The sequence below is a fragment of the Medicago sativa genome, chromosome 5, assembly GCF_051527215.1.
Source record: "Medicago sativa cultivar Bolivia chromosome 5, Bolivia_mono, whole genome shotgun sequence".
NCBI lineage: Eukaryota > Viridiplantae > Streptophyta > Magnoliopsida > Fabales > Fabaceae > Medicago > Medicago sativa.
Genome location: NC_140753.1, coordinates 19475138 through 19499515, shown reverse-complemented (window position 1 = coordinate 19499515; position 24378 = coordinate 19475138). Strand labels below are relative to the sequence as shown.

General features: G+C 32.1%; 1 pseudogene; it reads left to right on the top strand.

Moving 5' to 3' along the window:
• Positions 1-8460: 8460 nt before the first annotated feature.
• LOC146920816 (protein FAR1-RELATED SEQUENCE 5-like) lies at positions 8461-9693 on the top strand (annotated as a pseudogene).
• Positions 9694-24378: the final 14685 nt, after the last annotated feature.

The window sequence follows — 24378 nt, the reverse complement described above, 5'->3', positions numbered from 1 at the left end:
TTACTTGTGTGAGTATTTTTATTAGTCAGTATTTTTGTTTTAAAATTCTGGGGTGGGCTGGTGTGGCTATAGCCACACGATACCTTCAGTAGGTCCGCCCATGATTAGTAGTAGAAGATTGCTTTTCTGACATTCAAAACGTCATATTGACACATGGAAATGACATTTTTACCCCCAGCGGTAATTAACTACCGCTGGATTTATCCGGCGGTAGTTAACTACCGTTCCAAGTATTCAGCACAAAAAAAAAAAAAAATGCTCCAGCGGTAGTTAACTACCGTGGAGCATGATATCTTAAATTATTTCTGCACCGAAACACAGTCCCGCACTATGTAGTGTTGTTCGTTTGTCATTACAATTCAACACATGGTTGAGACATTATATCAAACAACTTACAGGCACCTTAAAACACTTTCCTTCAACGAAAAACACTTAAAATTGGACCAAAAATGCCGTATCATCAATTCTGGACTTTTTAAAGGTTGATATCAGTAGCTAGAAACATCAAAGAATTCATGAGCCAATATGTCAAACATTGACCAAAATGATAGAAGCCTTTGATGTTAGCTTTTTTTTGTGTAAACTCTTTCCTCCTTCAACAATTTGTCAAAATCTAACCACATCCTGATGCAATGATGTTGGTAACTGAATTTTATAGTAACAAGTTGAATTCCTGAGGCCATCTGTAGTTTTCCTCATTTAACCAGATTCAACAAAATCAATTGCAATACAAACCGCAATTTGGAGAGTTCTTTCCAATCAAGAGTGTGGCAACGCATTACTAGTCTAACGCTGTCTTTAGCAGATTCTTGGAGTGGATCTCTCTTTCTCTCTCGCTGAAGTTTTGAAAGTGGTAGGAGACTTTAATGGTTGTTAAGAAGACAGAATCAATACACATGCTCCACGGTAGTTAACTACCGCTGGAGCAATTTTTTTTTTTTTTTGTGTTGTATACTTGGAACGGTAGTTAACTACCATCGGATAAATCTAACGGTAGTTAACTACCGCTGGGGGTAAAAATGTCATTTCCATGTGTCAATATGACATTTTGAATGTCAAAAAAGCAATTTTCTTAGTAGTAACATCGAAAGGTACACACCTAAATTGCAGAGTCTTTTAGAAGAGCTGGATATTTATGAGCAAGATACATTTAAATTAGACTATTACTTTTTCCACCCTATGCCATTCTCACGCGCCCTGCAAAAATTACCATATTGCCCTCTGGAAAACAAAATCCGAAAATTTTAAGATGGGTCCGGATTATATATTCTGGACAGATTTGAAGTATAAAAAGTTCACCCCCCATTTTTACAGTTTCAATTTTTACTTTCTCTCTCCCTCTAATCCCAAAATCCGAACTACAAAAATCAAACCAAAATTGGTGTAATCTTGCTCAAACGGACCGCATTTCAACCCTTGATAAACATCACAAGGATGGTTAGTTCGATTTCTCCATGCATGCAAGTAATTTGTACCGTTTTTTTCTTCTGCACTGAAGCAATCCGGATTTCGTTTTTCGGACTGTATTGTTGCAATCCGAAAAATAAATTCTGGAAACACCCAATATTTGTTTTCAACGTCTGTTTTGTACTGTGTTTGTGCTGATTGTGTTGTGTGCATGTTACAGAAGGTTCGTCTTCTACTCGGCGCGTAAGGGAGGCAGGACATGCTTCCCGTAGGAGAGAGCGTACCCAACGGATGGAGGAGGAAGGCGTTGTTCCTCCGAGGCGTCGGGGTGCCAGAGGACGTCGTGCTGATGTCGAGCCTGATGTCAAGCATCAGCCGGAGCAGCATGAGCAAGAGTATGACGAGATGGATGTGCAACAATTGGAGGAGGAGGAGTTTCAGGAGGAGCTTGAGGCAATGGACGATGATATGGAAGACGCGCAGCCGCATCGAAGGCGGACGAGGAAGAGGCGTGTGGTGGACCCTGACCCACTTGATGACTATCCCGGTGGCCCACACGACACTAGCCTGCTGTGGAGGTACCATGTGCACGTGGCCAGGAAGTCGTCTGATGGCGATGTATTTATTAATGTTAAACTTACTTTAATATGTTGTTAATCTTTTAGAAAATGATGTTTATATTGGTGAAACTGATGTTTATTAATGTTACTTTAATAAATTGTTGAACTGCTCTGTTTGTGAAGTCATGCGTTAAACTGATGTTTTGGTATTGTTTTTTATTATTTGCAGTGGCGTGGAAATATAAAATGCATCAATAACGGAAAGAAGATTATGACGATGCATGATAAAGATACCACCCCTATCATGGCTACACGGTGGTGGCGTCAGAGACTGCAAGGCACCAGTCTTTCTTGACTTTAAGATACCAACTACAGCCTGATTGACCACGGTCTGATTTGTGCTTTTGTGGAGAGGTGGCACGAGGACACTTCGATTTTCCACCTTATGTTTGGGGAGATGACAGTTACACTTGATGATGTGTCCTGTTTGCTGAATCTCCCCATTGATGGCATGCTTCTGTCCCACGAGGCTATCACACGGGAGGACGTGGTGGAGTGGATGGTGGAGCACTTGGGGTCTGATCTGGGTGAAGCTCTAGTTGAGGTGACTCGTACCAAAGGTGCACATTGTCGATTTAGCTACTTAAGGAGGATTTTCAAGGAGCGTATTTTGGAGCAGTTGGCGTTGGAGACTGAGCATGGTGTGACTCAGGAGGTGCGGAGGTTGTGGGACCAGGTTGTCCGCATATATTTGCTATACTTGGTGGGGATCACGCTCTTCACTGACAAGAGTGCACTGCTGTGGATGTTGTCTACCTGAGGTACTTTAGAGAGCTTGATCTTCTTGCTGGTTATTCATGGGGAGTTGCGGCACTAGCTCACTTGTATAGGGAGCTTAACAAGGATGCACGTTGGAACTACGGTCAGGTGTCAGGATACCTGACTTTGTTGCAGGTATAAATTAAAAATTATGTTTTGTTTTTTAAAATGTAAGTGTGTATTGTTTGTATATTTATATATGGTTGTCATTGTTGCAGGCTTGGGTGTATCAGCACTTCCAAGGTATGGGAAGCAAGGATGTCTGGGCATCCTATTGGGAGGATCGGCATCCACGCGCGATGCTTTTTGTACCACTGTCTGGTTTGGGCACACCAGACAACTACAGAAACCATCTAGATAGGCTGGATCTGAGTGGTGTTGTCATGGCCCCATATGGAGAGCACTGTGAGGCACGTCCGTTTGAGCGGGTCAGCCTTTACTCTTGATGGATCAGATACGAAGACCGCATGGTGAGATATCTGTCGGAGCGGGTTCTTCATCAATTTGGGAGGGTTCAGACCATACCGAGACATCCCGTTGAGATTGCATCTCCTGTGACTAATTTGGGGGAGATCTCACTCCGCTTTCAGCATGCTCTTGATCATGCGCTGACACCTGAGCAGTTGGGGCAACGTGCAATTCATGGCGTGGAGGCAGTAGATGGATACATCGAGCGGTTTTATCACCATTCTCATCCATGCATGATTCTTCCTGACATGTCGGTACCGATGCCAAGGTCACCAGAGCGTGAGGTCCTTGATGTGCTTGCTGCTCAGGAGGATGGAGAGCATGGGTACTTACAACTTAGCGGAAGGATGAGCCGCATCAGAGACCATGTGTATGTTGTGATGTCCAGTGGTCTGGTGCCGCGAGGGTCTGAGGAATGGCAACATTTGGAGGATGTGTTGAAAGAGGTGCATGATGGGAAGGTTTACCGTCGTCGGGGAGCTACTGAGGGTGGCAGGGGTGCCAGAGGTGGTGGCATGGGTGGTGGCGGTGGTCCGAGTGTAGTTATTAGGGGTTGATTGTAATTTTTAATCATGTTATGTTATATTTGAATATTTTGGATGATTTTTAATTATGGAACACTTGGATAATTTTTATTTTTATGTTCTATTAATGTTTGAATGTTTGAAAATTATATTGTGTCGTTAATTGTTATGTTATAAGTTGAATTTTCTGTTTGAACAACTGGTCAAACGCCAAAATGTTGGACTACATGCTCTAAAACAGAGGCTCAGCCAAAACAAATGGCTTCTGCCTCTGTGCTGATGCAGTTCGGATTACATAATCCGGAATGTTTTTACACTTTACGGATTATGTAATCCGGAGACATCATTTCCCACCCCATTTGTTGACTTTCAACGGGGTGATTTAAACATTTCGGATTAAACAATCCGAAAAGTGTAAAAAGTGTCCGGATTATGTATTCCGAATCCATCCATTCAACATTGGCATCAACATACATCAAAGTTGTTTAAGTGCCAAAATCCACGAATTTGTCCGAATTGCATTCTCCGGAAGTTGTTCGGATTATATATTCCGGACTAGGGGTATTTTTGGAAAAAAATTAGGGCACGCGGGGAAAGTCATAGGGTGGGAAAAGTAACACTCTTTAAATTATGGTGGCTTCTAGGCTGAGGGTGTAAATAAGTTCACACCGTGAGGGAGCAAAATTGCCAATATTTATAACAATATATATAGGGAATACAATATTTTTTTAAGCTGAATTTCTCATTATTCCAATTATATCTTTAAACAAATTTGTTTTAATGTTATATTGTTGGTGTTATTTAAAAAGATAAGAAATTTTATGATGTTTGTCATATTGCTGGTAAAAGATAAACATAATTTGTTATTATTTAAAAATCACAAATATCTATGCATATAGTTTTAATCAAAATTAAAATTTTATAAAAAATATCGCTTATAATTTACATACGTGAACTCAATAATAAAATAGTGTCAATACTGAATTTTTAGCATTACCATAAAAATTAAAATTAAAATTCGATGGTATCAACTTTGGCTTCATCAAAGATTTTTGGGTCGGTCTTCAGGATAATTTTATGCGTTTCATGTCTGAATTCCACTGAAACGGGAGGCTATCCAAAGGTATTAATAACACTTTGATAGAACTTTGAAGGAGGACTTCGTTAAGGCGACCATTTGTCACTGTTTCTTTTCTTAATAACCGGTATTAATGTCTTGATGAAAGCAACAATAATTGCGGCTGGTCTTTTCGCTGGGTACTCTGTCGGCCAATCAAATAACATCTCTGTCTCTCACTTACAATTTGCGGAGGACACCCTTTTGATGGGAGCCAAAAGTTGGGCTAGACATGGCAACGGGGCGGGGCCGGGTTTTAACATACATGCCCCGCCCCTGCCCCCAAACTCGTCGGGGATAGAAATTTTACACCCAGACCTACCCCCAATGGGGACGGGTTTCCCCGGCCCCGCCCCAGCCCCACCCGCGAAAACTGTAGAAAAAAAAATATTTTTTCACAATAACAAAAGGAGATAATAACAAAAGCTTCTAAAATCATTAGAGATCATAACATCGCATTAAAAAAATATGAGTAATATGACTAAAAGACTTAGAAATCATTAGAGATCGTAACATCAGTATTTGCTATGTTAAGATTAAGAAGGGTATATGAGTAATTTGACAAACGGGGCGGGGGCGGGGTGGGTGCGGGGCGGGTGTGAGTATCCCCCGCCCCTATTAAAACTTCGGGGTTTACCCGCACTCGCACCGAGACCCAACTACTTTGGCTTTTCCCCGTTAAAATCGGGGCGGGGCGGGTGGGACCCGACGGGGACGGGTTGTGTTGCCATGTCTAAGTTGGGCTAATGTTCGTTCTCTAAAAGTTGTTCTCTTACTTTTTGAGGCAATTTCTGGCCTCAAGGTCAATTTCAATAAGAGTATGCTGGTTGGTGTTAATGTTGCTGCTTCTTGGTTGGCTAAGGCGGCTTCCGTGCTGAATTGCAAATCTGGACATATACCTTTCCTTTATTTGGGGCTACCTATTGGTGGAGATTCTCGTAAGTTGATTTTTTGGCAACCGCTCCTTGACCGTATAAAATCTAGATTGACGAGTTGGAAGAGTCAAAACTTATCTTTGGGTGGCTGATTGGTTTTTCTGAAGTCTGTTTTGTCCTCTCTTCCAGTCTATTTTCTTTCCTTCTTCAAGGCTCCCGCAGGTATCATTTCTTCTATCGAATCTATTTTAAATTGTTTTTCTGATAACAATTGTGTGTGTGAGGTTGGTGATGGGAATTCCTTTTTATTTTGGTGGGATTCATGGACGGAAGGTGTGGCTTTGATAGATAGGTTCAGTCGCCTTTTTGAGCTTTCTGATAACAAGATGGCTACTATGGCTGAAATGGAGAACTTAGGGTGGAGTGAGAGTGGAGAGGCTTGGAAGTGGCGCATGCCTTTACGGGCATGGAAGGAGGAGCAACTGAGGGAGTGTAGTGCTTGTTTAAACTTTATTACTTTGCAGGATGATGTTACTGACAGATGGCGGTGGAATCTTCACACTTCAGAATCCTACACCGTCAGCAATGCTTATAACCTTCTTCAACAAACTTATTCTCAACATATAAATGTAGATGACTTGCAGGTCTTTTGGCAGAATGATGTCCCTCTCAAAGTGAATGTTTTTGTATGGCGTCTCCTTCTAAACCGTTTACCAACTAGCGACAATTTGGTAAAAAGAGGGGTGCTTCTGGATACTTCTTAACAATGTGTGGGGGATGTGGTAATTTAGAGGATGCCACTCATCTATTTCTCCATTGCAATTTCTTCAGTCAAATTTGGTAATGTAAACTTCATTATTCATCAACGCTCTGGATAAATGTCTTTTTATAATGTATGTTCAAGTCTCGCAATTTATGATATCACTTCATGCGTTCTTTAAGAACAAAATTATTGTTCTTATTAATGTTAGAATTGCATCCAACAACTTTTAATAACAAGTTGTCTCATGACAACATAATAGAAAAATGCTCAAGTGAGCATATTCAAAAGAAAGGAAAATAAAGAAACATGAAAAGAAATGTAAATTGCAAAAGAAAGGGGAAAATAAAGTAAGAACAAGGTAATATTAAATTGCATGAAATGTAAAGGGTGATTGGAATCCATCTCTATCCGCCCCTGAACCCATTTGCCAATGCGGCGTGGGTGTTACAAGGCTTTCAAAAAATAGGATCCAACCTCTAATACATCGAAATTGCAACTATTTATAGAGAAAAGAAAATAACTTCCTACATCTAAGATATTGACACATGTTCCTTTGAATAACTTCCGATAACTTTTATGTAGGAGTTATTTTCTTGATCGACGAACTATGTCAATATTCGACTCTTTGAATGACTTATTCCGGTGTCTTATAACATATGCCACTTGTTGAAAATGAAGCCTTCTACAACAAAATAGTTTAGTCGAATTCCACTTAATGGCTAACTTCGACAAATCACGTTCCATGGCTAGTCAAAATGAGTTTTCTTCTTCTATTCAAATTCTAACACTAAGACTTTCTCAATGCCGCAAATTTTATACCTTTGGTATCAACAGAGGCCTCCAAAAATGTTGTTTCTCGAAGGGAGTGAGAGGAATAACATTTTTAATCATGTCACCAATTTAGAGAAAACACTTGATGACCTCTTTTGAAAACTTAGCCAAATTTTGGAGAAGATGATTTCGACTTTATCATCATTTTTTTAAGGTCACCATACCTTTACATGATGAATGTAAACAATTCAAATTGTTAAGATATTGCCTCTCAAAATTATTGTTTCAAAAACCATTTTCACTACGATTTTAAAGATGGTTTCCAATAGCCACAATTTGATTCGCAATATGCCCAGAAATATCAATATTTTCAAAAATATTGTCAACCATAGGGATTAAATCACCATGATCAATCATTAGAGGCCTCTCAAAGGCTAAAACTTTTTAGTTTCAATCTTTGTAAAACTTTTCAAAACCATTTTGATAAGATTCTCCAATTTAATTGGTGTCCTCCTTTAATGTCTTCAACAACAATAATTTTTTTTTTTTTTAAATAAGGCTTAAAAACCATTTCATGTACCGTTTCTATTTATCAGAAACCATTTTTTATGCATATAAAGTGTTGAATCACGCTAAACTTGAAGTTTCACGTCAGTTCACCAATTTGTTTACACCGATTTTTGGTAATGTAAACTTCATTATCCATCAACGCTTTAGAACTCGATAAATGTCTTTTTATAATGTCCGTTCACGTCTCGCGATTTATGATATCACTTGATGCGTTCTTTAAGAACAAAATTATTGTTCTTTTTAATGTTAGAATTGCATCCAACAACTTTTAATAACAAGTTGTCTCGTGACAACATAATAGAAAAATGCTCTAGTGAGCATATTCAAAAGAAAGGAAAATATAGAAACATGAAAAGAAATGTAAATTGCAAAAGAAAGAGGAAAATAAAGCAAGAACAAAGTAATATTAAATTGCAGGGAATGTAAAAGGTGATTGAAATCCATCTCTATTCGCCCTTGAACCCGTTTGCCAACGCGGCGTGGGTGTTACAAGACTTTCAAAAAATAGGATCCAACCTCTAATGCAATTGATGTTTATGCATTAGTTAGTTGTTAATTCGTAGTTTTGTGTTGTTTAATTATAGTAATGGTTGAGAACGCGGAAGATGATCCGGGAGAGACAAAACCAAATTTTGTGGAAAAATCCGGAGATGTCAAACCGCCTAGGGTTGAAGCCAAACCAAACATTGATGGAGCTTCCGTCCATGTTAAAGCTTCATTATATGTTGACTCTGGTGTCCTCCCACTTCATGCCAACGAAGTTGACACGGCTAGGTTTTTTATCGACGACGTTAAATGGAAAGATATGGATGACTTGCTTAATTGGGTACGTCTTCAAGCAAATAAGGCGGGATTTACTATTGTTACACAAAGATCTAGTTTGATCAATCCTATGGTGCGACTAGTGTGTGAAAGGAGTGGAGCTCACAAAGCGCCGGAAAAAAACCGAAGCATGAGACAACGGGCTCAAGGAAATGTGGGTGTATGTTCATGGTTAGTGGATATCTTAGTAGGCAAACAAAGGAATGGAGATTAAACATTCTTAATGGAGTTCACAACCATGCGATGGAGCCGGGTTTAGAAGGACACATGCTTGTCGGTAGATTAAAGGAGGATGACAAGAAGATTGTATGTGACTTGACCAAGAGCAAGGTGCATCCAAGAAATATTTTGTTAAATTTGAAGAGCAAAAGACAAGATTGCATGACAACTATCAAGCAAGTATACAATGAACGTCAACAAATATGGAAGGCAAACAGAGGTAACAAGAAGGCGTTGCAGTTTCTAATCTCAAAGTTGGAGGAGCACAACTATGTTTATTTCACAAGAACACATAGTGAAAGTACTACTATTGAAGACATATTTTGGGCTCATCCAACATCCTTTAAGTTGTTTAACAATTTTCCAACGGTCTTGCTTATGGACTCCACCTACAAAACCAACATCTACAAGATGCCAATGTTTGAGATTGTTGGGGTCACCTCGACCGATTTGACATATTCGGTTCGCTTTGGATTTGTGACACGTGAGAAAGAGGAAAACTTTGTTTGGGTTTTACAAATGATGCGTAAACTTCTTACGTCAAAGATGAATATGCCTAGGGACTGACAGGGATATGTCTTTGATGAATGCGGTTGCAAATGTTCTCCCCGAAAGTTATGCTATGAATTGTTACTTTCATATGCAAAAAAAGGAGTCAAACGAAGTGGAACCTATTTTGTGCGACACTCCTGAAAAAGCAAAGCAACAATTTGAAGTTATTGGGGAAGATGAAGAAGATTTTGTTTCACTTGATCTTCCCCAATCACTTGGTGATTAATAAGTGATTTTTTGTCGGTGTTAATCCTTTTTTTTTTTGGTAGAAATTACACCGACATATTTTTTGGGGTCGATATTGTAACGCCAATTTTTTGTGACCAATATTTAACTAACATTTTGTAATTTATATAAATATATGAAAATTTGACTTTTATGTGGTGAAACTAGTGCAATACTTATTTATTCCTTATTAATGTTTACGCATTTGATATACATTTTTATTGATTATTACGTTTCGTTTAATTTCATCCTAATGTATGATTTTTTTCATAAAGCTTTTGTGAAGTGAGACATGTCTGAGGTTGCAAAAATTGAAGGCCGTGTTCGGTACTCTTCTTTGAAAAAGACAATTAAGGTTATGATCACGCCGACCGACTCTCTTGATGATTTGAAGGCACAACTTAACACATATTTTGAGCATCTTGGTGAAAATCAATATACACGCCACTTATTTGCTCAAATGCCTTGCATAGATCTAAGAGAAGATAAAGATGAACATGCATGGAAAACGGCGAGCTATCTGCCTTGGCTTATTCGCGGCGATAGCGACATCGGATTTATGTTTAGGAATATGGTGGAAGATAATATATTATATATTTGTGTTCGTTCCATCTGCAAGTGCGTAGAATGCCAGTAGAGATTTAATTTAATGATATGTAATGTGTTGTTTAATTATGGACACTCTTTAATGTTTTGATGAATTTCAAACATTGATGTTTTTTTAATGAGATGTTGGATTGATTTAATTATGGACAACTGTAAAAGATAATGTATTTTTCTTGTTTATGACTGAGTATAAATGTTGTATGAGTTGTATTGCCTTTGGAAATGCTCTGGTTGAATTACAGGTAAAAGCTGGCCGAAAAATGGCTCGGTTCAATTATGCAGAACCCACTGTCTGCATAATTGCTTTCCCGAGGAATAGTGAAACCGGTGGCAGTTAACTGTCGAACTGTATTTTCGTCTTTTAATGGTGTGTTTCAGCCTTATCACATGTGTGAACATCAAATTTCCAAAGGAATACACAAAGGTGAAATATAGTTTGTATTGATTTATATTTTAACTTATGAAAAAAAGCTTATGTAAATAAATAAACTTTTAGATTAATTTATAAGTTTTCATTAACTAAAATTGTATCTTTATATGCTATTTTTTCATAAACTACTTTGACAAGCTTATGAATAATACATAAGCTTATTTATTGCATAAATTATTTTGCGTCAACTCAAAAATAAGAAAATTGCTCTTGACGCTTACAAAACTTCTATTTTGCGCAAGTGTCGTTGGTCAAGTGACATTTTTAATTGTCGTTCGACACTTAAATGGTAATCTATATTATATAAATTTACGACCTTTTCTATGGAAGCCTCATAGAAAACGTGACATGTGGCATCATGAAATCATGAAAACAATGCATTTGATAGTTGTGATTGTAACGTGACATGTGGCATCATGAAAACAGTGCATTTGATAATTGTGACTGTGATTAAATCAGTAAAGCCTTAAAAGGAATATTTCTCTAATGTAATCCTTTACATAATTGTGATTAATAATTTTTTAAATTTATTTGCTATTTTGATGATTTGGTCAATGATATGCATTAAAGTTACTTATTTCCTTTGATTGCATCTTTTTCATCATGTCACTATTAACCTTATTTTACTATAAATATAGCCTCCGATTGTTAACATTTTTCACAAATATTGATGTTTTGGTTCTGACAATTTTTCTTTTTATTGCTCACTAATTTTGTCTTTTTTTTATATAAAGAAATTTTGTGTATTTTTTTGTATTTTATTTTGTTTATTTTTTGTATTTTACGTTAATAGTTGATTGTAACTGTATACTAACATATTTTTTATTTGATTTTGGCAAGGGTTTTGCACGCATTGCATATGGCATAACGACAACAGTTCAATTTTTATTCAAGTTTCATCTTCTATTTCAATTTATTTAATTTTTTTTATATAATCTTTCATATGTTGGTAGTTTAATTTACATAGGTTTGTAAAACTAATATTGTTGTCTTATCAACAAAATCATGAGTACTAGATTGTGGGTCTCCCTTTGTTGTTTTCACTTTCGTTTTAATATTTAGATAGATGCTAACTTATTATGTTTCAGCCAATAAATTTAGACATTTGATTTTGCTATCTTTAGGTGTTTTCCTCTACAAATTTTATGATAGATCAGAAGAACGTATTATTGAATCAAGAATGTCAAGATGAACATCATATCTCAATATTATTATGGCCTATTTTTGTGTTCTATCACATACTCATTAACAAATTATATAATTCAAGAAAGTCAACATGAACTTAGATTTGGACTAATATTGTAATTAAGCCTAAATAGATTAAATTAGTATTAATATGTAATTGATCCTGTTTCCATGTTTAAAATAAATATTAAGACGTAAATTAATTTCCAAAAAAACTAATAATTTTATACATTATTTTTTTGCTAATTTGTGGGATTGATTTTTCTTTGATTAAAAAAAATAAAGGAGAGAACTAAATGTGAATCTATCTTATTGGTGTTTTTTAACAATGAATATTTTAAAAAATGAAGTTTATAGACCATCTTAATAAATTTCGCTGAATTGTTCAATCTTTATTTTAGAAAAAAAATCGGAATTGGAGCTATTTAATTGGAATTTAAATATGATTTTAATTAAGCAAGTTTCTTCACACCATTCAATCACAATAAAGTCCAAAAACTTTTTTTAGTAAACAAATAATTCATGGATTTTAATTGCACATTGAAAACAATTTAAGCAAGTTTTTGGCTGATTGGAAACATGATTAAAGATATTTAATAGTGCAAAGCAAGGAATATAATACTTTTTGTTTTATTAAGCAAGTTTCCCGTGTTTTGCCAATACACCCTTCAATCACAATAAATTCCAAAAAAATAAAAAATATCGGTCGAAGAAGAAAGATACGCATCAAAAGGAAATAATATCCTTTCTAATTAACATATTATTTGACCATAAAAAAATTCCCTCAAAAAGAAAAAAAAACCTTAAACCATGGGCTGATTGAAAAAAGTTAATTATGCTCCTTAACAAAAAATTAATATTTTAAGACCTTTCCTGTAAAACCGCAAAAACTATTAAACATATTAAATGCCATAAAATTCATAGTCTTATTTAGTTTTCTTTCAAATGCAAATCATTTAAAAAAATATATTATATTTTGCTTAATAGCTAAGATATGAGCTCAAATCTCTATCTCTATTATAAACATTTCCCTTATTTTATTTTGATAGTACACGTAGCAAGCTTATGTTGATATGTGCATTTAATGTTTTATTTCATATACACACCAAAATGTAATATGCTAAAATTCTAAGGAGTATTTAATGCATTTAATTACGTATTAATTTGTCTTTATGACTAAGACATTTCTAAGCCTAGAATAATATTTCCATAGTTAGAATAAAAAAAAAAACTCTTCATATAAGTGTTCCATGTTGTGTGTATGCATTCATGATGAAAAATTTAATAATAAACTTTAAACATTTTAAAGTATATGCACATTTACATGAATTAAAATGCAATTAAATGAAGAAAAAAAAGTTTATTAACATTATATAATTTTTGCATTAGTTTTTGGTTTTTTTTTTTACGTTAGTTTTAGGGTTAATTGCATACTATTAAAAAAACTATGTCTCAGTTTTATCATGAAAACAAATTTAATATTCGTTGATCACATTTTAAAGGTCATATTACAACTTTCATTTTTCATCAAAAAGAAATTATACCTCTTATTTGATTTGATACCAATTAAAGATGATTTATTGCATATGTTTTTTTGGCAGCAAATTTCGGGTCTACATTACTTCTCTGTTCTCACTATGCTTTCATTTTTTTATATATAAATATTACTTCAACTATCACCATTACTCACACCATTTCGACATTCGATTATAGAATTCAAAATTATTTCAAAATAATCATGTTTGTTCATTTATTTATTTTTTTGTATCCATTTTTTTATAAAAATTATTTGTATTATTTTCTTCATAGTGCCTATAAATAGTTTATCATCCTTATTCACTAAATATCACATATTTGTTTTTGGTTCTTGACTACTCTGAGTTTGCAATTTATTTAAATCCATTATTTTATTTTGTAATCCTCTTTCTATCTCTATATTTTTATAGTCTTTTTGCCTTCTATATTTTTATAGTCTTTTTGCCTAATTTTTTGTTCAATTTTTCTTCTTTAGCAACAATTGTTATTTATGGGTTGCTCTTCAACCAATTGTTCTTTGGTTTTGACTGAACTTTATTGATTTGTTCTATTTTTCAGTTATCTGGATTCAACTTATGATGAAGCACAATGCTGCAATAATTGAAGTTTAACTACATGGATTTGTAGAGTTCCTCTCGACAAAAGAAAGGATTTGTAGAGTTGAATATTTTACAAAACTAATAAAAGTTGTAATTTTGTTTTTACATAGAGTTGTATATTTTAATCAAGCTTTATATTTTTTGAGTTGTATATATTAAAAATTTGATTAAAGTGTCGAATGTTATATGAATTTTAAGTAGTTTTATTTGCATTGAGATTGTAAAAATGCTAGCAGTAATATTGATATTGTTGCAAGTGTCTAACTAATCACACTAATGACGAGTTATGAGTGTTCGAATATAAACCGATTCAAAATAAAACCACAAATTGGAACTAAAAACAGAAAACCACACAAAATCTAATGTCATTGCATATGTTTAAATGCCTTTGTGAAAACCTCTCGGATTAGATCATATTTTGATTTGATTATTCAATATTTTTTACCTCAAATTGATCGAAACCGCATGTTGAACCCGGTTATGACGAGCCAGGACGAGCCACTTTTTTTTTTCCTTCTTCTTATATAAATTTGTATGTTGTATAGTTTTGACTAAGTTTGATTTTCACTTTTTAATTGAAATGAAATTTGGGTATATAAAAGTAGACTTTTCAACAAAAAAAATTATCTTCTTTTATCTCATGATTATTTTTCCTTTTCTAATTTACACCTACACATCGTATCTATTTAAAATACTTAGTAAGGTAAAATCCTTGGCCTTCCAATGCTTCCCAAGTTTTTTCTTACATTGCATCTACTTAATATTTTTTTTTGAAAGACTCAAATTAAAATATATTAAACACTTTATTCTCCAATCAATGTACAAGATATGCATTAATTCCAACATTTATCCTTTTCTATAGTCAATCACCTTTAAATCAGCATAAAAAATCATATTTTTTTTTTCAAAAATAAAACACATAAATTATTTTAATTAAAGGTAAATAAGTTGTAGAAACTTTGAAATGCATCAATCAAGGCAATCACAAAAAAAAAAAATCATTGAGTATTTTAAATCACTGGAGAATAACTTATGCATTTGATCTATATATTATAGTGTTATCTTCAGTTATTCAATGAACCTAAAAAATGATTTTTTTTTCTTCTTCTTATGATAGTAATTGAAGGGAGTATATTTCACACTAGCGCACACACCCTTAGCCAAGAAGAAATGCATCAAATTTTAGAAATTACCAACGCTAAAGTATAGCGGTCTTTAACTTCATAGGGAATTAATCCTTGATAAAAATCATGGGATTGTCTTTCTATTGTGTTTGATAGATCAATTCATTGCTATTCTACTCATGTATCTTTCATGATTTTTTAAGTTGCAATTTTTGGGTTATCTTGATCCAATATATAGCACCTATACTCACACAGTAAGATGTCGAAACATGACCTAATTTCATTGTTATTCTTTTTAGCGAAACCTGCAAAAAAGTATGCCAACCAAAATTATTATAAGAGAATGGATCAAAGTATGGACTACATCTTGATAAAAAATTTGGGACAAATAACTTCTATGATGTTATGTGGTTTACTAATTTGACATATGAATGCAAAGTAAATGCCTTTTATGTATGTCACGTCTTTTAATACCATAATAATGCACATAAATGTCTTTTAACACAAAACTTCTTAATGATCATTGGACCATAATGATTCTTGGGTATGATATTTAATGTCGTTATTAAAAAAACAAAAGTCATAGTGAATTTCTTTTTGGTGAATCTTTTTTTTATGGTGATTGAATGTTAATCTTGTATAAGGTAGGAAAAATCTTAGAGATAAAAGAGCAATCACTAAGATATTTACATTTACCTAGCTCCAAAGATACTCGAAACCTGTAACCTTTAAATCTAAAGTATGTCTTTACACTGCTAGAATAAACCCTGTTTAATGGTCGGGATATGATAGATACATGATAGGATATGAAACTGGATATAGACTTATATGGACATGATAAACATTAATCATATCATGTGTTTGATGCGCACATGATAACAAACATGATATCATTATAATTAAATGAAAAAATTAATCTCACAATTAATTGAATATTGTAAAAATGACATGTAAAAATTTATAATAACAAATATATCTTTATATAATACAAAAGCATACTTCTATGGGAAAAAGTACATGTGGCATCTTCACATTCTTCATCACATTTAATGTTTTCTTATCACCCAATCAAATTAAATTATGACTCATTTGTTTTTTTATTAGCCAATCAAGATGGACAATGACTCATTAAGTTTTCATCAACCAATCAAAATTGATCAAGCCATGATTTTTTTTCCCTATATATAGACAATTTTTTTTCATTATTTTCATGTGTCTCTTCCCTCATCAACAAATCATTATTTTTTTCATTATTTTTTATGTGTTTTGAAATCATAGAAGTTTAATCAATTGGTCGTAGATTATGGGGTTGATTTTCTTTTTTATTTGTATCTAATTGTTAATGGATAATGTTACTTTCCCAGGATCTCATTGGAGAGCATGTGTCTACATTCTACGACTTCAAGATGTTCAACATCAACAATATAATTTTTAGTCAAGACAATGTTTTGTATTTGATATAGAATCAAGATGTTAGAGTTTAGATACCTTAGGTTTATTAAATATTATTTAATGAATTTATATGTCGATAAACTAATCTCAATAAATTGATTTAGCCTTTATCTATATCTATTTTATGAATTTTTGTCTTGCACAAAAACGTATATTACACATGAACTCTTATTTGATGAATCCTACACATGAACTCTTATTTGATGAATCCTAATTGATGATTTTAAATACATCTCCGGACATGTTAAACATCATCATAAAGGTTGCATACAATTGGTTCACATCATCTAATTTGGACAAACCTTTTCTAATAAGAAGACATCTTAAATCATCATGTTTTACTATGACGGCTTTTCACTTATCATAGTTTCTTCAATAGAATGTATCAAAAGCTTCAATCAACCATTGAGCAATATACATGGTTTCTTTTTTATTTCTTTTGACCATATATGAGATAATACACAATCCTTTAAGTGTCATTTCATCTTATTTATTTGACAATCAATATATGAGTTTTTCTCCTTTAATTTGTCAATTAGATAGTTACTATTAAATAATTTTTTTGTGGGGACTATTAAATAATATTGTTAATTTTGTTATCTACCCTTTATTATAAATATCATCCATTTGCAAGCAATTCCACCCACCATTTCAATCAAAAATTGTATTATTTTCAATCTTTTGTCTCAATGTCATGCCTTTTTTCTTTTTGTTTTTTTTTCCTTTCTAAGTTTCACGTATTTGGTATTTTTAACAAGCCAAAATGATTTTTTTTTTGAGAAAAAAAAATCCATTTAATATAGTTCTCAAATATAACACAAAATGAATTATATTAACACAAAATGTTCATGTATTTTTGTATACTTAATAATTTAATATAGTTCTCAAATATAATTATTTTCGCATTTATTAAGGATAATATAATGATAAAGCAATTTAAGAGTAATTAATATGTCATTTAAATTAGAATCATTATATAAAGGTTAAAATGTGTCATTTAATTATTTAGAATGAAAATGCCTCATTTGGTGGATCAGACAGGAAACTGAAAAAAATTAAATGATAGCGTTAATTATAACCCTTAATTAAAGGAAACAACTAAACACTACCAAAAAAAAAAGGAAACAACTAAACCAAAAAAAAAAAAGATGGAAACAAACAAATATTGAAGTAGTATATTATAACAAATAAATGGAAGACATTTAAAATTCAAATAGTTCGATTTTCCTATCTGTATAAAAAAAATGAATTATTTGAATCTTTTAACCTTTTAATTAATGTTTTATATTCATTTGTTTTAAGGGAATATTTAATTTACATAAAAAAGTTTTTGACAAATTCACAAAAAAAAAAATCTTTAAATTTTGATTTTTTTTTTGAATGGATTAAATTTTGAAATTAAATTTTGAAATTTATATTTTTATAATTTAAAATAATTATATTTTATGTGTCATTTTAATTGGGTTGATCCAATAAATATTAAACTTTGTCATTTAATAGGTCAGACAAACTTTGTCATTTTATGTGTCTCTTATTAAGTTTCTACTTTGCTGCTTTTTCTATTAAAAATGCATTTGTGTGCTACTTGAACTCTTAGAGAATGATTAAAATTTTAGTCTTTTGTATTTCTTACAAAATAGGAGTACTTTTTGTCCACGTTTCAATTTGGTCTACATAGTTGAAAACATTGTTGGATGAAAATAAAATTATAATGTTGGATTAAATTTAAAACATTCCTGAAAATATGTTGTGTTTTAGCTTTTTAATTTGATTTTAAAGTTGAAAACAAAAAAAATATATTATTGTCTAAAAAAACCGCACCAACCGATCCAATCCAAACCGGATTGGTTTGGTTTGCTTTGGTTTGGATTTTATTTTAAAAGTCAACCAAACCAAACCACGTACTTATTTATCTTGCGGTTCAGATGACTTTTACCCTTAAAACCGAACCAAACCGCACCGCGAACACCCCTACTAATACTAATAATAGCATTCCTAATCAAGATTGGTTTTGCTAATAATGAGTTGACTCAATTTCAAGGGTGTGGATTCAATCTCCGCTATTAGAGTGAAAATCTCTTTGACAAGGGATCTCTAAAATTTTTGTAAGTGCTTATTGAGTCATGAGACATGTCCTGACCTTGATGTGTCCTAAATTTTTTTTATGTAAAATTAAAGTCTATTTGCCAGATTCTAAAGGAATTTTTTTTGTCAAATAATAATAACAAAGATAATTTAAAAGGAGAATCGAATGATATCTAAAATTAAATTTTACCAATAACTTGGTAATTTTTCAAATTTCAATTTTACGAATTTCCTACAATGTTTATCTTAATTTTTTTTAAAATTATGTCATATGTTTTAATAACAAATGCACGTAATTGTCAAAAAAAAATAACAAATGCACGTAAATGTGTTTTAATATATAAAAAAAACTTTCTATATTATAAAGATTTGGCTTCAGAGAATACAAAAGTACACGTGTACATATATGGTGCTTAAGCTCACTAAATGTTATCAAACTAATCCACATCAGCATGTACATTTTCAGTTTTTAGTGAGAAAGGAATGCATTAATATGATATTTAAGATTAGACATTTATCATATCATTAGTCAACTATTCATTTATCCTATAAGATATCCATACATTGATGATATCACAAAATTAAAGGGGTAATTGATGTTTTTCTTTTTTGAGGGGAAGGAGGTAATTGAGGTTATTTAAGTGATTTTTATTTTATAAAATATTGTTTCTAACTTTCAACATTTTCACACTGTTTCAAAATTCAACGTTCATTCTAAAATTTGAAATTCTTCTCGAATTCTCAAATCCCTTTTTCGTTGAGTGGAGAGTTTGGTTTTCGATTGTGTCCTCCTTCAATATACATTGACATCTAAATGTAAATTTTACATATCATATTTGTAATTTTTTTTCTAAATTAAAAGCACAATTTAAAGAGAATATATGACGTCTCAACTAGACTTTATTCATTTTTGCTTATATATATATATATATATATATATATATATATATTAAATTATTAAAAAAAGGGGGAGATACAAATACAAATTAGGGGGACATAAACCTACCCCAGTAAATCCAAGCAAAAGTGTAGGTCGACCCTAAACGGATAATACAAAAAATTAAAACAACACAAGTGGGTCAGCTTCTAATTAATCCTAAAACTAATCAAAGGTTTTGCGTATATATGTAACACATTAAATTATTTCCCTAATTTATCTATCATATTTTTTTTTAATCAGCATGTATTTTGTCAACTCAACATATCATATTAGCGTTTTTCCATTTTTAGATTTCTCCAAAGACCAAAAATGAAGGAATTTAAAATAACGCAAAAAAATAAAATGATTTTTTTATATTTAATATAAAAAAATTAAGCTAATGATATTAAAAAACTAACAAAATATTTCATCATAATGTTTGAAGTTATGAGGGAGTCTTCAATGGGTTGGATCTTCATATTTGGCTAAGAGAAACCCCACAAATGAGATTGACACACCCCTAAAAAAAATGAGATTGACACCACATCTCACTTATATGTTACTCAATATGTACTTTTGCATCTAATGTGTAGAAGTTTAACTCACACATGACACATTAACATCTCTCCCTTAAGCGTGAGACTCTTTGTATCTATGATATATATGGTGAAATAACCAAATAAGGCCATTTCGTAGAGAGATGTTTTCACTCATTTATTTCATGAGAAGAGAAAAAAATAAAGTAGAAAAAGAAATCAGATGAAAAAAGAATTTGAACATGAGAGAAAAAGTAAGGGAGAATAGTGAGTTGTTGGTAATTTTATGGGTTTGTTACGTTGAAGAAAATTGAGATAATTTAGTAATTATGCTATCAAAGTATCAAACTCATTAAAAAGTCAACATCAATTTAAAATGTCTAATAAACATCTACAATTTTCCTTTTTCAGATTCCACCAAAGACCAATAGTGAAGGAATTTGAAATAATAGATGTTGAATAAAAATATATATTGCCTTGACAAAAAAAATTGCATGAAAATGAATGACGTCCAACATCTAAATGTTAAGATTAAAAATATTAAAAAAAATAACACGCAAAACTAACAAAACAAATTATCATAATGTTGGAATTCCCAGTGTAGCCTACATTAGGTTATATCGTAACATTATGCTAAGAGAAACCACAAAAATTAGATTGATACCACATTATCATACAATTTTTTTAGTTCATATCACTTATATGTTATTCAACATCTTCTCTTTTCTCCATTATAATTTTAACTCACATTTGACATATTAACATCTCTCTCTCAAGTGTGCGAGTCTCCACGTCTGTAATTATGTGACATAGGCAAATAAGGTCAAATGAAGGCACAACATGGTCATAAAGATGGGATGGTAATAATTAAATGGCTTAAATATGTTATTCGTCCCTGCAAATAGGGGTCGCTTAAAATTTCATCCCTGCAATCGCTAATCCTTTTTTTTTGCCCTTGCAAAGTTTAATCAGTTAAAAATTCGTCCCTTGACCAAGTTAATGACTGCCACGTCATCAAATTAACAAAATGGCATGGGAATTGACGAAAATACCCCTGGCTTATTTTTTTTTGTTTTTTTTCCTTCAAAAAAAATTCAGTTTTTTCCCGAATTTTTTTTACGATTTTTTCCCGAAAATTTTTCAGTTTTAATTTTAACAGTTTTTTTCCGAATTTTTTTTTGACTTTTAATTATTTTTCAGATTTTTTTAATTTAATAAAGAATTTTCAAAATTTTGAAAAAAAAAAATTTGAAGGAAAAAAATTAGCCCAGGGGTATTTTCGTCAATTCCATGCCATTATGGTAATTTTGATGACGTGGCAGTCATTAACTGGGTCAAGGGACGAATTTTTAACTGATTAAACTTTGCAGGGGCAAAAAAAGGATTAGCGATTGCAGGGACGAATAACATATTTAAGCCTAATTAAATAGAAGGAGGTTTATATTTCTTACTTTTATGAGAAGAGAGAAAGGAAATTGAAAAAGAAAGAAGATGAAAAATAAATTTGAGATTGAGATAAATGATACAGGTAAAAAAAAAAGAATTGTGTATTTGTCGATGAGGTTATAAGAAATAAAGTGAGTTGCTGGTAATTTTATAGGTCTATCGAAGAAGTTTGATATTTTTGGGTAATTAATAAGCACGAATTATGTCAACTCAACATTCTACGTGAGAATTTTTCTATAGTTAAATCCAACCAATGATCAAAAGTGAAGAAATTTGAAATAATATAGATTGATTAAAAAATAGTGCATGAAAATGAATAACATCCAAAAACTTATATTTAATATAAAAATGAAATAAATGACATCAAAAAACTAACAAAATAGTTAATCATAATGTTCGGAGTTTTGAAGAAGACTAAAATAGGTCAGAACAACACATTAAGCTAAGTGCGACTATAAAAGTGAGATTGACACCACATCATCACCAAAATCTTAACACATTAGTTATATTGATCATCTCACGTATCTTTTTCTTAACAATTGACACATTAACATATCTTCGTTAAATGTGAGACTCTCTTCGTTTGAGATCTGGTGACATAGCCAAATAAAGCTAGACGAAGGCAAAACATAGTAAAAAAGGTTGCTTGATGGTGGTTTCATGGAAGGAGATTTATGTTTGCACATTTAATGAAAAAGAGAGAAAGAAAAATAGAAAAAGAAATAATATGAAAAAGAAATTTGAACATGAGAGAAATGATAACGGAAAAAAAGTAGTGTGTGTTTTGTCCGTGGAAATATTAAGAAAAGAGTGTGTTAGTGATAATTTGATGGGTTATTTGAAGGAGTACGAGATTTATGAGTAATTATTTCACCAAAAAATAGACTCAATAAAAAAACTCCACATCAATTTAAAATGTCTAATAAACATGTACACATGTACTTTATCAACTCATCATAACATATATGTAGTTTTCTATTGTTCAATCTCATCAAAGATCAAAAGTGAAGATATTTGAAATATAGAGGTTGGATAAAAAAATTGAATGAAATCGAACGACATCCAAAAATATACATTGAATATTAAAAAATTAAGATATTATATTAAAAAAATAAAAAAATTAAATAATTCATCATAATATTTGTAGTTATAAGGGAGCCTACAATGAATTGAATCATCACATTTGACTAATAAAACTCCAGAAGTGAAATTGACGTCACATCTTCACCTAAAACCTCAAGACATTAGGCATATTATCAATTCATTCATATGTTGCTCAATATATATTATTGCATCCAAAAGAGAAGTTTAACTCACATGACACATTAACATATCTCCCTTAAGGTTAGGAATCTCTGTGTATGTGATATAGTGAGATAGCGAAATCAGATCAAAGATACAACATCGTAAAAAAATTTGGTTGGTGGTGATTTCATAGAGGAGTGTTTTTGTTTGTTTCTTTCATGCGAAGAAAGAAAGTAAATTAAAAAAAGAAAGAAGATAAACAAGGAATTTGAACATGAGAGAAATTACGAGGGAACAAACTAAGGAAAGTATGTTTTACCCGTGAGAGTATAGGTAATATGTGAGTTACTGATAGTTTATGGATTTGTTGAAGGCGTTGGCGATTGCTGGTAATTATGCTACCAAAATATTAGACTCATTAAAAAAATACCACATCAATTTAAACTGTCTAATAAACATGTATTTTGTGACCTAAAACATCTATATTTTCCACTATGATTCCACCAAACACCAAAAGTAAAGAAATTTATAGTAACAAAGGTTGAATAAAAAAATTGCATGAAAGCGAATGACATCTAAAAATTAAAATTTAAGGCTAAAAATTCAACAAATGACAGCCAAAAACTGAAACAAAAAAATCATCATAATATTATGTCTTCTGTGGAAGCCTACAATGGGTTGTATCATCACATTAGACTAAGACCAATCATATAAGTGAAATTGATATTGCATCAATCGTAAGATATTAGATATATGAGTCACCATACTTATATGTTGCTCAACATCTATTCTTGCATATAATGTGAAATTGTTACTCACAGTTGACAAATTAACATCTCTCCACTAAGTATCATAGTTTCTGTATACGTGAACCACTACCAAGAACCGCTCCCCCACAAATGTTGAACCTCGATATGATACCGTCGTTGGACCTTCAAGGGGAGACATCACTGGTGTGGATCAGCACATTGGAGAAAGAACAACCACACAGGTGAGAATGATACCACATCTTCATTCAAAACTTTAAGGTTTAAGTATGTGTTTTTTTCCATTTGTTTGTTGTTCAACCTCCAATATTTTATCAAATCTTTAGCTTTAATCGATACATGATACATAATAATATTCTCTATGTCAAGTATAACCAAATTCTAGCCCGTGCTTGGCACGGGTGTCCAAACTAGTATAATACAAAAGGATACTTCTATGAGCATAAGTACACGTGGCGCCTCATTTTGCTTCTAGCATTTAATGCTCCTCAAACAAATTTTTTGCAATGCATTAGACCTTTGATCAAGAAAGTTGACTTAATTATGTATTATGTATTATGTATCCATTGCATTTAATATTTTTATCATCCAATTAGAATGGATCGTTACTCATAATTTTTTTTCTTAACCAATCAAAATAGATCATGACTCATTTATTTTTTATGAGCCAATCAAAAGTGATCTTGACATGATTTTTTTCCTATATATAGACAATTTGGTGTTCATTATCTTCATCTACCATCTTTCTCTCATAAA